This window comes from Lissotriton helveticus, chromosome 10, assembly GCF_964261635.1.
Source record: "Lissotriton helveticus chromosome 10, aLisHel1.1, whole genome shotgun sequence".
NCBI classification, from domain to species: domain Eukaryota; kingdom Metazoa; phylum Chordata; class Amphibia; order Caudata; family Salamandridae; genus Lissotriton; species Lissotriton helveticus.
Window position 1 is genome coordinate 13,290,503 of NC_136071.1, and position 13,550 is coordinate 13,304,052.

At 42.7% G+C, this 13,550-nt stretch overlaps 1 protein-coding gene across 2 annotated transcripts in view; it reads left to right on the top strand.

The window, feature by feature from the left end:
* HUWE1 (HECT, UBA and WWE domain containing E3 ubiquitin protein ligase 1) overlaps positions 1 to 13,550 on the top strand; it is a 1,655,742-nt gene that overhangs the window by 988,995 nt on the left and 653,197 nt on the right. The window lies entirely within an intron of this gene.

Genomic DNA, 13,550 nt, shown 5'->3' on the forward strand with positions numbered 1-13,550 from the left:
ACCGCCGCTGATGGAGGGACTGCTATGTATTCTATGCTAAGATATGAATTTAGCAGCCCACATGCCTCGAACTGAATATGCTACTTACCAGTATGCATCTGTTCTTGGCATGTAGGGCTGCTAACATTCATATCGCCCGCCCTCCTCCCCGGTGCCTGTCGCAGCTGCAGATATACTATTGTATTTATTCATTAGCATGGACATCCTTTACACTTTCACTCCATCTCCTGCCACAATGGCGAAAAACAATCTGGGGATGGAGCCGATGCCCATGCGCACTGTAGTCCAGGGGAGGAGCCACCTATCTCAGGATACTTCGAAGACTCTTCCAGGACAACAATGTGCAATCATCCGAGCCCAACACTAGGCGGCGATCTAATGCTAAGATATGAATGTTAGCAGCCCTACATGCCAAGAACAGATGCATACTGGTAAGTAGCATATTCATTTCGGCTTATCAGAGGGTAGTATCTGATTGACTTCTAGCTGCAGATTCCTTACCTTTGAATTTCCCAGACATCTGAAAGAGACACGTTAGTGATAGATTGCTCACCTTAGAATATCCCCAGGCATTAGACTGGATCCGGAAAGTTTTCGCTCGCAGTACCCCTGCGCGTCAGTAGGTGGCGTTGTGCGACTCCCCGTCCGTCGCTGGCATCGTAAGCGCCGAGATGACATCACGGAGACCACTTAGGCGCCACCCATGCGCGCTGACGTCAGTTTTCTTTTTCCACGCCAGTAAGCGCAGATCCGGTTAGAGCACGTACCTTAGTCACTTTTTGACTAGCTTTTTTGGGACTTTTGTCTCTTGTGGGTCTTCTCTGGTCCACGTAGGGATGCCTGGTTTTAAGTCCAGTGGGGCCTGCCGTCGCAATATGTTGGTGGCGGACCCCCACAACGTCTCTTTACTGCCTGGAGCCCGACCACGACTCCCGGTCCTGTTTAAACTGTCGGGCCATGGCCCGAAGGCCTTGATGGACAGGCGCCGGAAGTTGCTTGAGGTTCGGCACTTGTCCCAGCGCCTTTCCCGGTCCAGGGGCCATTCTAGAGAGCTTGCGGTGCCTCCATCGCTCCTCGGGCTCCAAGTCTTCACCCTCTGATTCGGATAAGAGAGGAGACGAAAAGAAGTCGAAGCCTTGTTGCTTTCCGACGTCCCCCCGTCGGTCCCCGGTTGCAGACGAGGGGGACAAGGGTTCTGCCCCTGTAGCTCCTACGGAGCCTGGGAGTCCTGTTTCCTACCAGCCTTACCCGGGTCCGTCGGCGACTCCAGCATAGGTGCAAGAGTTTCTTGCTGCCATGGACCGCCTGTTTAGGCCTCGGGCTTCCACGGCGCGCCTTTGGACCAGAGGTCCCGTGTCAGGATCCTGTTGGGCTCCTGAGTCACTCTCAGAAGCTCCCCTTCATCTGAGCTGTTCTGGATTCAACGCGGTTTCGGGTTTATCTTCCTGAGCAGTGAGTCGGGATGTTCAGGCTATGATTCCGATCTTTCAGCCTCTATCCCGGGTTTCAGTCAGGATAACGCTCCTGCTCCTGGGCCTAATGGCATCCTGCTTAGTGCAGTAATGATAATTGGGGTTGTGAGGAGCACTCCGATATGAACAAAATAATTGTTTCAATTGTAAAATTATTAAACTGGTGCTATGATTAATCAGGAGAGTCAGTCCTGGTCACTAAATGGATGCGTAATGGTGAGTGGTGGCCCACCTAATCATGCACTGTTCACTTGGTGCTATGCACTTTAAACCATCCTGAAAATATTATGCCATAATGAAAAATATATTTATAATGTTGATAATCACATTTATTCAACAATTTTTTAAGAATGAATTATACATGATTCAAATGTTTGTTATTGTGTCATCATAACAATACACGCATTAATATATACAAATCAATTGTCAAAGCATAATAGTCTATACATCATTTTAACTGTATTATTCATTTCAAATGATTAACATGAAGCCCAATGCATTTCGGCACGTGGTCGGTGCCTTCATCAGGGGCAGTTCTAAAAGAATAAGAAAGTAATATATGTCAGTATCTGTATGTAGGAAGACATGGGGTATTGGAAGTTGTGATATATAGCGTACCTTAATGTTCAGCTGCTGGTAGTTTAATGTTGATGAATACCAACTCTACAACCAAAAAGATATATATGATTGATAATGTCATATGCTCATTGTTAAAGGAATGAGCAATAAGAGTATATAAATGACATACCTGGTGATCGGAGAACTGATCGCTGTAATGATAAATGTTAAAATGTGGCTCAGTATTTAAACCATAACCCCAGCCACTAGAAAATTTATGTGGTTAATGATGCTGTTGTTTACTCAATGATTACATAATGGGCTCTAAAAACGTTTATGTAACATACCTGGTGATCGGAATGCTGACAGCTGTAATGATAAATGATAGATGTAGCTCAGTTTTTAAATCGTAATCCCAACCATAAAATACCATTTACTGCGAGCTGAAAATAGCCCTACCTTATCTTCGTCAAAATCTCAATTCTACACGAAAAAAGAAACGAAGGCACTTTGTTATTGCCAAGTCTAAAATAAAAACGTGCGCAATGTGCTGCACAATGATAGATGACTGTCAGTTTACCTTAAGCTCGAAGGCCGGGTCGTCTGCCACAAACGTTCACTGGTAACCTCTAGGGTCTGATACGAAGTACTGCCGTCTAACTCCATTCAAATATTGTTTGGTCCACATGGTGGCGTGGCCATAAAAATCAAAAACGGACTAACCAGTGAATGACGAAGTTAACGTGCGCGCCATCTTACAATGGGGAGATCAACTCCTCATCCCTTGCGATTACAATTTTACAAACGATGCCCACTGCAAAGATGGTAATAATACTCATAATGATGTGGTTTTACTTAAATAAAAGACGACTGTTTTATAACACATGAAGGGAAATAATAAGTACCCACTGTAAAGTACGATGTGAAACAAAAGTGTAGTGCGCGATATAATGTAATGTAAACCAGTCAGTGAGTGAGGCGAGAAATAGTGTATATGATACGGTAGGGTGTGGCCCCCCATGTGCAATTGCGAACCTAAAATCGTCATGGTTAGATGAAATAATGTGTTGGCATGATAAGTGATGCATCATGGACTGTGTAGTGCGTCTGAATACCGGTGATATTACATATTAAATGTGTTGCGTGCTTTCGACAGCAGAAGAAATGTTAACATAATAGATTATGTTTGAACCCAATGTACTGTATGACCTCTATAATTTAAACATCAAAAGCTCACAATCGATGATAAATGATAGCAGTTTCTAGCAGTTGTAGGTAAAATTTCATCAACCATACTACACGAGATGATACATTAGTATGTTACAGATTTGCTGACATGGTACATCATACATAATACTGTGAGCATGCTGTGGGTAACCAATCAAGCCTCAGGATGCATGTATCCATAATGGGAATTAAATACTCTAGTCTTTGAATGAACAAACTGCCCTATTCGTAACAAATATTAATGCCACATTATGTTCATAAATGCATATACAGAACCATGAGAATACATCCTATAGGTAACATGAAAGATCATATTTATCATTCAACCCAACTGGGACCAAGGTTCCAAGGAATTTAATCCAGAATATTTCTCTGCGTAATAGTCTTTGCTGATTGTCTAGACCTTGCTGAACTTTCACATGTTCAAGAATAAGAAACCTCAATTGTGAAATGGTATGTCGTTGTTCCTTCCAATGTAACACCAATGGTGAGGTGAGATTCTCATTGCGAATGCGGCTTTTGTGCTCTGTAATGCGCACTTTGGTTTTACGTTCCGTTTTTCCTACGTACATTTTACCGCATGGGCATTTTATGGCGTACACAACATTGGTCGTGTTACAGTCACTGGAATGTTTGAGGTGTATAATTTTCCCAGAAGTTGGATGTGGACACGTATTACCTGTGATTACATTATTGCAATTTGTGCAATTAAGGCATCGTGTAGTCCCCTTGTAGACTATTGGTTCAATTGGATATGGTTTCTTCTTTAATCTCTCCCTTAAGTTTGGTCCTCGTGTGTACGCATGTAAAGGAAGTTCCTTAAAGATACCATGAAAGTCTGGTTCTAATGTCAACAATTCCCATCGCTTGTTGATGATCTTCTTGATCTGTGCTGAAAGAGTTGTGTATTTGGTCACAAACACCATCCGGTTCTGTGAAGATTTCTTTTTTTGTGTCAATAGATCCTGTCTTTGCATCTGTTGTACCCTATTCAATTGCGATGTAACAACATCTGATGGATATCCTCTAGCCGTGTATTTTTGAACTTGATTCTCAAGTGTGGTCTGGCATGTTTCTTCATTGGAACATATGCGCTTAATGCGGATAAATTGAGATACTGGTAAATTCCTAATCAAGTTCTTAGGATGGAAACTGGTATATTCAAGTGCACTGTTCCGGTCAGTGGGCTTGGTGTACAAGGCTGTGTCAAATCCATTCGCTGTTTTCGTGATTCGGACGTCTAAATAGTCAATAGTATTTGCGCTGATTTTATGAGTAAACTGAATCCTCGCGTCAACTTGATTTAATCTGTGAATCAAAGATTCCAACAAGTCCTGAGTGTTATTCCAAATTAAAAATATATCATCGATATATCGTCCATACATCAGCACATGTTTCCATTCATCCTGTGCCATGAGATGTTGTGATTCAAAGTAAGCCATATATGTATTTGCATACGCAGGAGCCCCTGCAAATCCCATTGCTGTCCCACTTAGCTGTGCATAGAACTCATTTTGCCATATAAAATGGCTGTTATATAAGCAGAATTTCAGCAATTGCAGCAAAAAGATTTTTTTAGTAGTGGAAAGCTGCTCCATTTTTAGTAATGCCCATTCACTGGCTTCCAATCCTGCTTCATGGGGAATAGAGGTGTAAAGAGACACCACATCTATAGTACACATGAGCCAATGGTCCTGATATCCTTCTCCGATCCACTTCAGTTTGTTAAGGAAATCCGTGGTATCACGTATATAAGAGCCCCAATGTTGTACAAATTCCTGCAGATGATAATCAATATATTGTCCGAGGGGGTCAAAAATTGACCCACAACCCGAAACAATAGGTCTAAAAGGTGGGTTGGTGGGGTGCTTATGAATCTTTGGGATCATATATATCAGTGGCCGTCTCGGGTGTTTTTGCGTCAAAAATGCAGCAGTCTGCTCATCTATCCATTCATTCTGTGTGGCTGTTGTCAAAATAGTATGCAGCATTTGTTGTAGTGTGGTTGTAGGATCAGTTGGTAATTTAAAGTAAATGTTTGTGTCATGCACGTGTTCATTAACTTTAAGTTCATAATACGTTGTGTCCATGAGGACCAAGGCTTCGCCTTTATCTGCCGGTTGTATGGTGATATTTGGGTCGGTAGCCAAGTTGTTGATGATGTTCAGTTCATTTTTGGTCAAGTTGTTATGGTGAGTTTTTGTATACTTCAATGTGCGTAAATCCCTTTTAACTAACATCTCAAAGGTATCCAGCGTCTTGTGTGAGACCGGAGCTTGGAAAACACTTTTAGGTTTAAATTGTTTTTGTGAAATATCCTGGTTAGTATCTGTGGATTCCACCACATTTTGAAAGTAATGCTTGAGTTTCAGTGTCCTCATGAATCTGAAAAATGCTCCTTCTGTTTCAATCTCATTGGTCGCGATAGTGGGAACAAATGTAAGTCCTTTGTTTAACGTTCTCATTTGTGGTTTAGTGAGGGTAATAGACGAAATATTGATGACTAGGTCAGTGTCCGACCGCTCCTCAGTTCCTTTCCTACCACTTCCTCGCCTTGTTTTCCTCTTGATGTAAACTGTTCCATCTGGGACGTGGGTGGTTGTGCTGGTGTTTGAGCCTGTGACAAAAAATCCACCTCTCTACTCGTGGTAGCTTGACTGGCCGTCTCTGGAGATGTGGTATTCCCGTCTTGGTTAATTCGCACTGGTCCTCTTCGAATGGATATTTCCTTATCTGTTACAAGACTTTCCTCTGAGGAACGTGCAGATGGTGATGGTTTTTTAGGAATAAACTGCCGTCTAGCATAGATGTCAGCCCACGTGTACACCTCATTAAGTTTGTAGTCTATGGTGTCACGTTTGTATTTCCTCAATTTGCCTTCCTGCAGTTCTTTCTCATATTTGTCCAGTTTGATATTAATGTTGTCCAAACTGATTTTCCAGGTGTCTGCCTCCATTCTGGCCTCAAGTTCTGATTTTAAAGTATAGATTTCTTCTTCTAACTCTCGAATAGTTTTTGAGAGTTCCTCAATTATCAATAAGATGAGGTCCAGTGAGCATTTGTTGAGTATGCTGAACCACTTGTCCATAAATTTCGAGTTAAGATTAAATCGGAAAAGCATGGGTTTGATGGATAAGCGCAACCCTCTGGGTATCCGTTTTGCCCGGTGATATTGTATCAGTGTAGAGGCATGCATCCTTTGGTTTAGTTGGCGTCGAGTGATGTACTCCAATTGTTTTAATTGCTGGCTAATGGATCCCCCATGTGCATCCATATTTCTCACTTCCTTAATTAAAGAATAAATTTGATCTGCCTGATCATTGGTGTAGGCCATCGTAGTGGCCCTATTGTCCGTCATTCCACTAATTGTTTCAAACTGCATCTTTGTTAAAAGGTGGGTGCCTCCTCGCTAATGACTAAGTGAAGTAATGATAATTGGGGTTGTGAGGAGCACTCCGATATGAACAAAATAATTGTTTCAATTGTAAAATTATTAAACTGGTGCTATGATTAATCAGGAGAGTCAGTCCTGGTCACTAAATGGATGCGTAATGGTGAGTGGTGGCCCACCTAATCAGGACTTACATTTGTTCCCACTATCGCGACCAATGAGATTGAAACAGAAGGAGCATTTTTCAGATTCATGAGGACACTGAAACTCAAGCATTACTTTCAAAATGTGGTGGAATCCACAGATACTAACCAGGATATTTCACAAAAACAATTTAAACCTAAAAGTGTTTTCCAAGCTCCGGTCTCACACAAGACGCTGGATACCTTTGAGATGTTAGTTAAAAGGGATTTACGCACATTGAAGTATACAAAAACTCACCATAACAACTTGACCAAAAATGAACTGAACATCATCAACAACTTGGCTACCGACCCAAATATCACCATACAACCGGCAGATAAAGGCGGAGCCTTGGTCCTCATGGACACAACGTATTATGAACTTAAAGTTAATGAACACGTGCATGACACAAACATTTACTTTAAATTACCAACTGATCCTACAACCACACTACAACAAATGCTGCATACTATTTTGACAACAGCCACACAGAATGAATGGATAGATGAGCAGACTGCTGCATTTTTGACGCAAAAACACCCGAGACGGCCACTGATATATATGATCCCAAAGATTCATAAGCACCCCACCAACCCACCTTTTAGACCTATTGTTTCGGGTTGTGGGTCAATTTTTGACCCCCTCGGACAATATATTGATTATCATCTGCAGGAATTTGTACAACATTGGGGCTCTTATATACGTGATACCACGGATTTCCTTAACAAACTGAAGTGGATCGGAGAAGGATATCAGGACCATTGGCTCATGTGTACTATAGATGTGGTGTCTCTTTACACCTCTATTCCCCATGAAGCAGGATTGGAAGCCAGTGAATGGGCATTACTAAAAATGGAGCAGCTTTCCACTACTAAAAAAGTCTTTTTGCTGCAATTGCTGAAATTCTGCTTATATAACAGCCATTTTATATGGCAAAATGAGTTCTATGCACAGCTAAGTGGGACAGCAATGGGATTTGCAGGGGCTCCTGCGTATGCAAATACATATATGGCTTACTTTGAATCACAACATCTCATGGCACAGGATGAATGGAAACATGTGCTGATGTATGGACGATATATCGATGATATATTTTTAATTTGGAATAACACTCAGGACTTGTTGGAATCTTTGATTCACAGATTAAATCAAGTTGACGCGAGGATTCAGTTTACTCATAAAATCAGCGCAAATACTATTGACTATTTAGACGTCCGAATCACGAAAACAGCGAATGGATTTGACACAGCCTTGTACACCAAGCCCACTGACCGGAACAGTGCACTTGAATATACCAGTTTCCATCCTAAGAACTTGATTAGGAATTTACCAGTATCTCAATTTATCCGCATTAAGCGCATATGTTCCAATGAAGAAACATGCCAGACCACACTTGAGAATCAAGTTCAAAAATACACGGCTAGAGGATATCCATCAGATGTTGTTACATCGCAATTGAATAGGGTACAACAGATGCAAAGACAGGATCTATTGACACAAAAAAAGAAATCTTCACAGAACCGGATGGTGTTTGTGACCAAATACACAACTCTTTCAGCACAGATCAAGAAGATCATCAACAAGCGATGGGAATTGTTGACATTAGAACCAGACTTTCATGGTATCTTTAAGGAACTTCCTTTACATGCGTACACACGAGGACCAAACTTAAGGGAGAGATTAAAGAAGAAACCATATCCAATTGAACCAATAGTCTACAAGGGGACTACACGATGCCTTAATTGCACAAATTGCAATAATGTAATCACAGGTAATACGTGTCCACATCCAACTTCTGGGAAAATTATACACCTCAAACATTCCAGTGACTGTAACACGACCAATGTTGTGTACGCCATAAAATGCCCATGCGGTAAAATGTACGTAGGAAAAACGGAACGTAAAACCAAAGTGCGCATTACAGAGCACAAAAGCCGCATTCGCAATGAGAATCTCACCTCACCATTGGTGTTACATTGGAAGGAACAACGACATACCATTTCACAATTGAGGTTTCTTATTCTTGAACATGTGAAAGTTCAGCAAGGTCTAGACAATCAGCAAAGACTATTACGCAGAGAAATATTCTGGATTAAATTCCTTGGAACCTTGGTCCCAGTTGGGTTGAATGATAAATATGATCTTTCATGTTACCTATAGGATGTATTCTCATGGTTCTGTATATGCATTTATGAACATAATGTGGCATTAATATTTGTTACGAATAGGGCAGTTTGTTCATTCAAAGACTAGAGTATTTAATTCCCATTATGGATACATGCATCCTGAGGCTTGATTGGTTACCCACAGCATGCTCACAGTATTATGTATGATGTACCATGTCAGCAAATCTGTAACATACTAATGTATCATCTCGTGTAGTATGGTTGATGAAATTTTACCTACAACTGCTAGAAACTGCTATCATTTATCATCGATTGTGAGCTTTTGATGTTTAAATTATAGAGGTCATACAGTACATTGGGTTCAAACATAATCTATTATGTTAACATTTCTTCTGCTGTCGAAAGCACGCAACACATTTAATATGTAATATCACCGGTATTCAGACGCACTACACAGTCCATGATGCATCACTTATCATGCCAACACATTATTTCATCTAACCATGACGATGTCGATTTTAGGTTCGCAATTGCACATGGGGGGCCACACCCTACCGTATCATATACACTATTTCTCGCCTCACTCACTGACTGGTTTACATTACATTATATCGTGCACTACACTTTTGTTTCACATCGTACTTTACAGTGGGTACTTATTATTTCCCTTCATGTGTTATAAAACAGTCGTCTTTTATTTAAGTAAAACCACATCATTATGAGTATTATTACCATCTTTGCAGTGGGCATCGTTTGTAAAATTGTAATCGCAAGGGATGAGGAGTTGATCTCCCCATTGTAAGATGGCGCGCACGTTAACTTCGTCATTCACTGGTTAGTCCGTTTTTGATTTTTATGGCCACGCCACCATGTGGACCAAACAATATTTGAATGGAGTTAGACGGCAGTACTTCGTATCAGACCCTAGAGGTTACCAGTGAACGTTTGTGGCAGACGACCCGGCCTTCGAGCTTAAGGTAAACTGACAGTCATCTATCATTGTGCAGCACATTGCGCACGTTTTTATTTTAGACTTGGCAATAACAAAGTGCCTTCGTTTCTTTTTTCGTGTAGAATTGAGATTTTGACGAAGATAAGGTAGGGCTATTTTCAGCTCGCAGTAAATGGTATTTTATGGTTGGGATTACGATTTAAAAACTGAGCTACATCTATCATTTATCATTACAGCTGTCAGCATTCCGATCACCAGGTATGTTACATAAACGTTTTTAGAGCCCATTATGTAATCATTGAGTAAACAACAGCATCATTAACCACATAAATTTTCTAGTGGCTGGGGTTATGGTTTAAATACTGAGCAACATTTTAACATTTATCATTACAGCGATCAGTTCTCCGATCACCAGGTATGTCATTTATATACTCTTATTGCTCATTCCTTTAACAATGAGCATATGACATTATCAATCATATATATCTTTTTGGTTGTAGAGTTGGTATTCATCAACATTAAACTACCAGCAGCTGAACATTAAGGTACGCTATATATCACAACTTCCAATACCCCATGTCTTCCTACATACAGATACTGACATATATTACTTTCTTATTCTTTTAGAACTGCCCCTGATGAAGGCACCGACCACGTGCCGAAATGCATTGGGCTTCATGTTAATCATTTGAAATGAATAATACAGTTAAAATGATGTATAGACTATTATGCTTTGACAATTGATTTGTATATATTAATGCGTGTATTGTTATGATGACACAATAACAAACATTTGAATCATGTATAATTCATTCTTAAAAAATTGTTGAATAAATGTGATTATCAACATTATAAATATATTTTTCATTATGGCATAATATTTTCAGGATGGTTTAAAGTGCATAGCACCAAGTGAACAGTGCATGATTAGGTGGGCCACCACTCACCATTACGCATCCTGCTTAGTGCAACATGCCAGATGGCATATGGGGGCTCTGCAGCGGGACCTGAAGTTCCACTGGACGCAGCATCATTGCAACCTGTCAGATCACGTCGCCTACCAACGCGCTGGGGTACTGCTGACAAAAAAGCTACCGACGCGCTGGGGTACTGCTGACAAAAAAGCTTTCCGCATTCAGTCTGACACCTGGGGATATTCTAAGGTAAGTAATCTAACACTAACTAATGTTTCTTACAGATATATTGTTACCGAAGGTAAGTAACTTGTACGGTATACTGTACAGAAAGGTCCATTTACCCGCTTTCTGCTTCTTTCTACTGTCCTTTTATTCATTCTCGCCCTTGCCCAGCAGGGCTCTGCTTTGGGAACTCTCAGGGGTTACCTTTCTGCTCTGTCTGCTTTTTTGCAGCTGCCAGAGCAGCCATTTATCTATACGTTTCCAGTTGATTGATTTCTAAAAGGGCTGGCTCACTTATTTCCACTTAACGCCTTTTGTCAGGTCACAAAGGGACCTTAATTTGGTCCTTGCCTGTCTGTGTGCTTCTTTTGAGCCTTTACACAGTTGTCCCCTCCGACTTTGTCCATCAAAACAGCCTTCTTGATGGCGATCGCGTCTGCCTGGCTTGTGAGTGAGTTGCCGTTATCTAGCTCGCTCCTTTACCTTATCTTGCTCGCTTCCTTACCTCATGTCCTTTCCGGACAAGGTGGTGCTTCGCACCAGTGTATCCTTCTTACTTGTGACCCCATTTCATCTGGGCCAATCCATTACTTTGCCCACCTTCTTTGCTCCCCCGCATCCCTCTAAGGAAGAGGAGCGTCTTCACTGTCTGGCCACTAAAAGAGCATTGTCGTTATACCTTGACCGCACAAGAGTTCTGGGTGGATGACCAACTCTTCGTTGGGTATGTGGTAGCAAAGAAGGGTAAGGCAGTGCAGGAAAGAACCATCTCCCGCTGGGTTGTTCTCCGCATTAAAATCTGTTACGCCTTGGCGAAGAAACAGCCCCCTGAGAGATTGAGAGCCTACTCCACCAGCGGAAAGGATGCGACTACGGCCTTGGCTCGGGGTGTCCCAGTCATGTCAGGCAGCGACGTGGACATCATTGCACATGTTCGCAATACATTATTGCCTTGATGGTCAAGTTACTTACCTTCGGTAACGCATTATCTGGTTGAGACTCTATCAAGATGCAGATTCCTTACAGCCCCACCCATTCCTCCCCGCCTTGCGGACTGATGTAGTAGGTCTAGGGTTACTCCCCAATCTGAAAGAAACACGTTGGTGATAGATTCCTCACCTTAGAATTACCTCCAGGTGTCAGACTGGACCCGGAAAGCTTTAGTCAGCAGTACCCCTGCGCGTCGGTAGGCGTCGTCGTGCCGCTCCGCCTAAGTCATTGGCGTCGTAGTTGCCGAGATGACGTCGCTGGAGCTACTTCCACGCGCGCTGAAGTCAGTTCTTTCCCGTGCCAGCAAGCTCCGTTCCGGAGAGAGTGGCACCCAGAGTCAACTTTTGAGTGAGTTAGTTTTTGGGACTCATGTCTGTTTTTGAGTCTTTGACTCCTGATGTATAGGGATTCTCGGTTTTAAGTCTTGTTCGGCTTGTCCCTTCATAATGTCGGTGACTGACCCACACCGTGAGTGTCTCTATTGCCTGGGGCGCAACCACGACTCCGAGTCCTGCCCTGACTGCCGGGCCATGGCTCTGAAAACTTTGTGGGAACGGTCCCGAAAGTTGCTAGAGGCCCGGGAGTGGGCTCCGCACTGTTCAAAGTCCCGGTCCCATGGTAGGTCAAGAGACCGGTCAGGAGCAGGTCAAGAGACCGGTCGCGGAGTCACCCACCACCATTGTTCGACGAAGTCTTCGCACTCTGAGTCAGGTAAGGTGAAGCACAAGAAGTCGAAATAGCGCAGTCGCTTTCCCCTAGCCTGTCACGCGACATGGCTGAGGGTGCGGGTAGTGCCACTCCTGCCACTCCTGCCACTCCTGCCACTCCTGCGTCTCCGGCAAAGCCTGCGCAGTTGCAGACAACCTACCCGCCCTTCCCGGGTCCGTCAGCGACTCCAGCCCAGCTACAGGACTTTCTATCAGCCATGGCCCGCCTTTTTGGTCCATTGGGCTCCGCCGGCATGTCTTCGGGCCCCGCGGGTCCGACTGGGGGTTGTTAGAAATGGGATTTCCGGTTGGCTAAGGCTTGCGCAAAAGCCAGGCAGAAACCACCACTCTAGTCAGGGCAAAGGAGTTACATGCCAAAGATAACCCCTGCTCACCCTCTAGGTAACGCGACACGAGCAGTAAGGCTAATCCCGGAGGCAATGTAGGTTAAGTATTTGCTCACGCACCCACCAGCAACAACATCCCAGGCCCCCCACAAAAGGAACTCCAAACAAGGTTATATATAAAAATAGCCTTTGTATTATACCAAACACATTAGATAATAAACACACACTTTACACTGTGCCACTGGCACGGGCGGAATTTACAGGGGATTATGTACATAGGACAGGGCCACATGGACCACTGTCAGGAATAGCACTTGGTAGAAATTAGTACTTAGAACAATTGTAGCACCAAATTGCAAATGTAGCACACAATCAGTAACCACTGGTAAAGGTAAATACACCCTATGCAACCCTAACCACCTTAGGCAAATATCACTCAGGGCACCATGAACTCACTA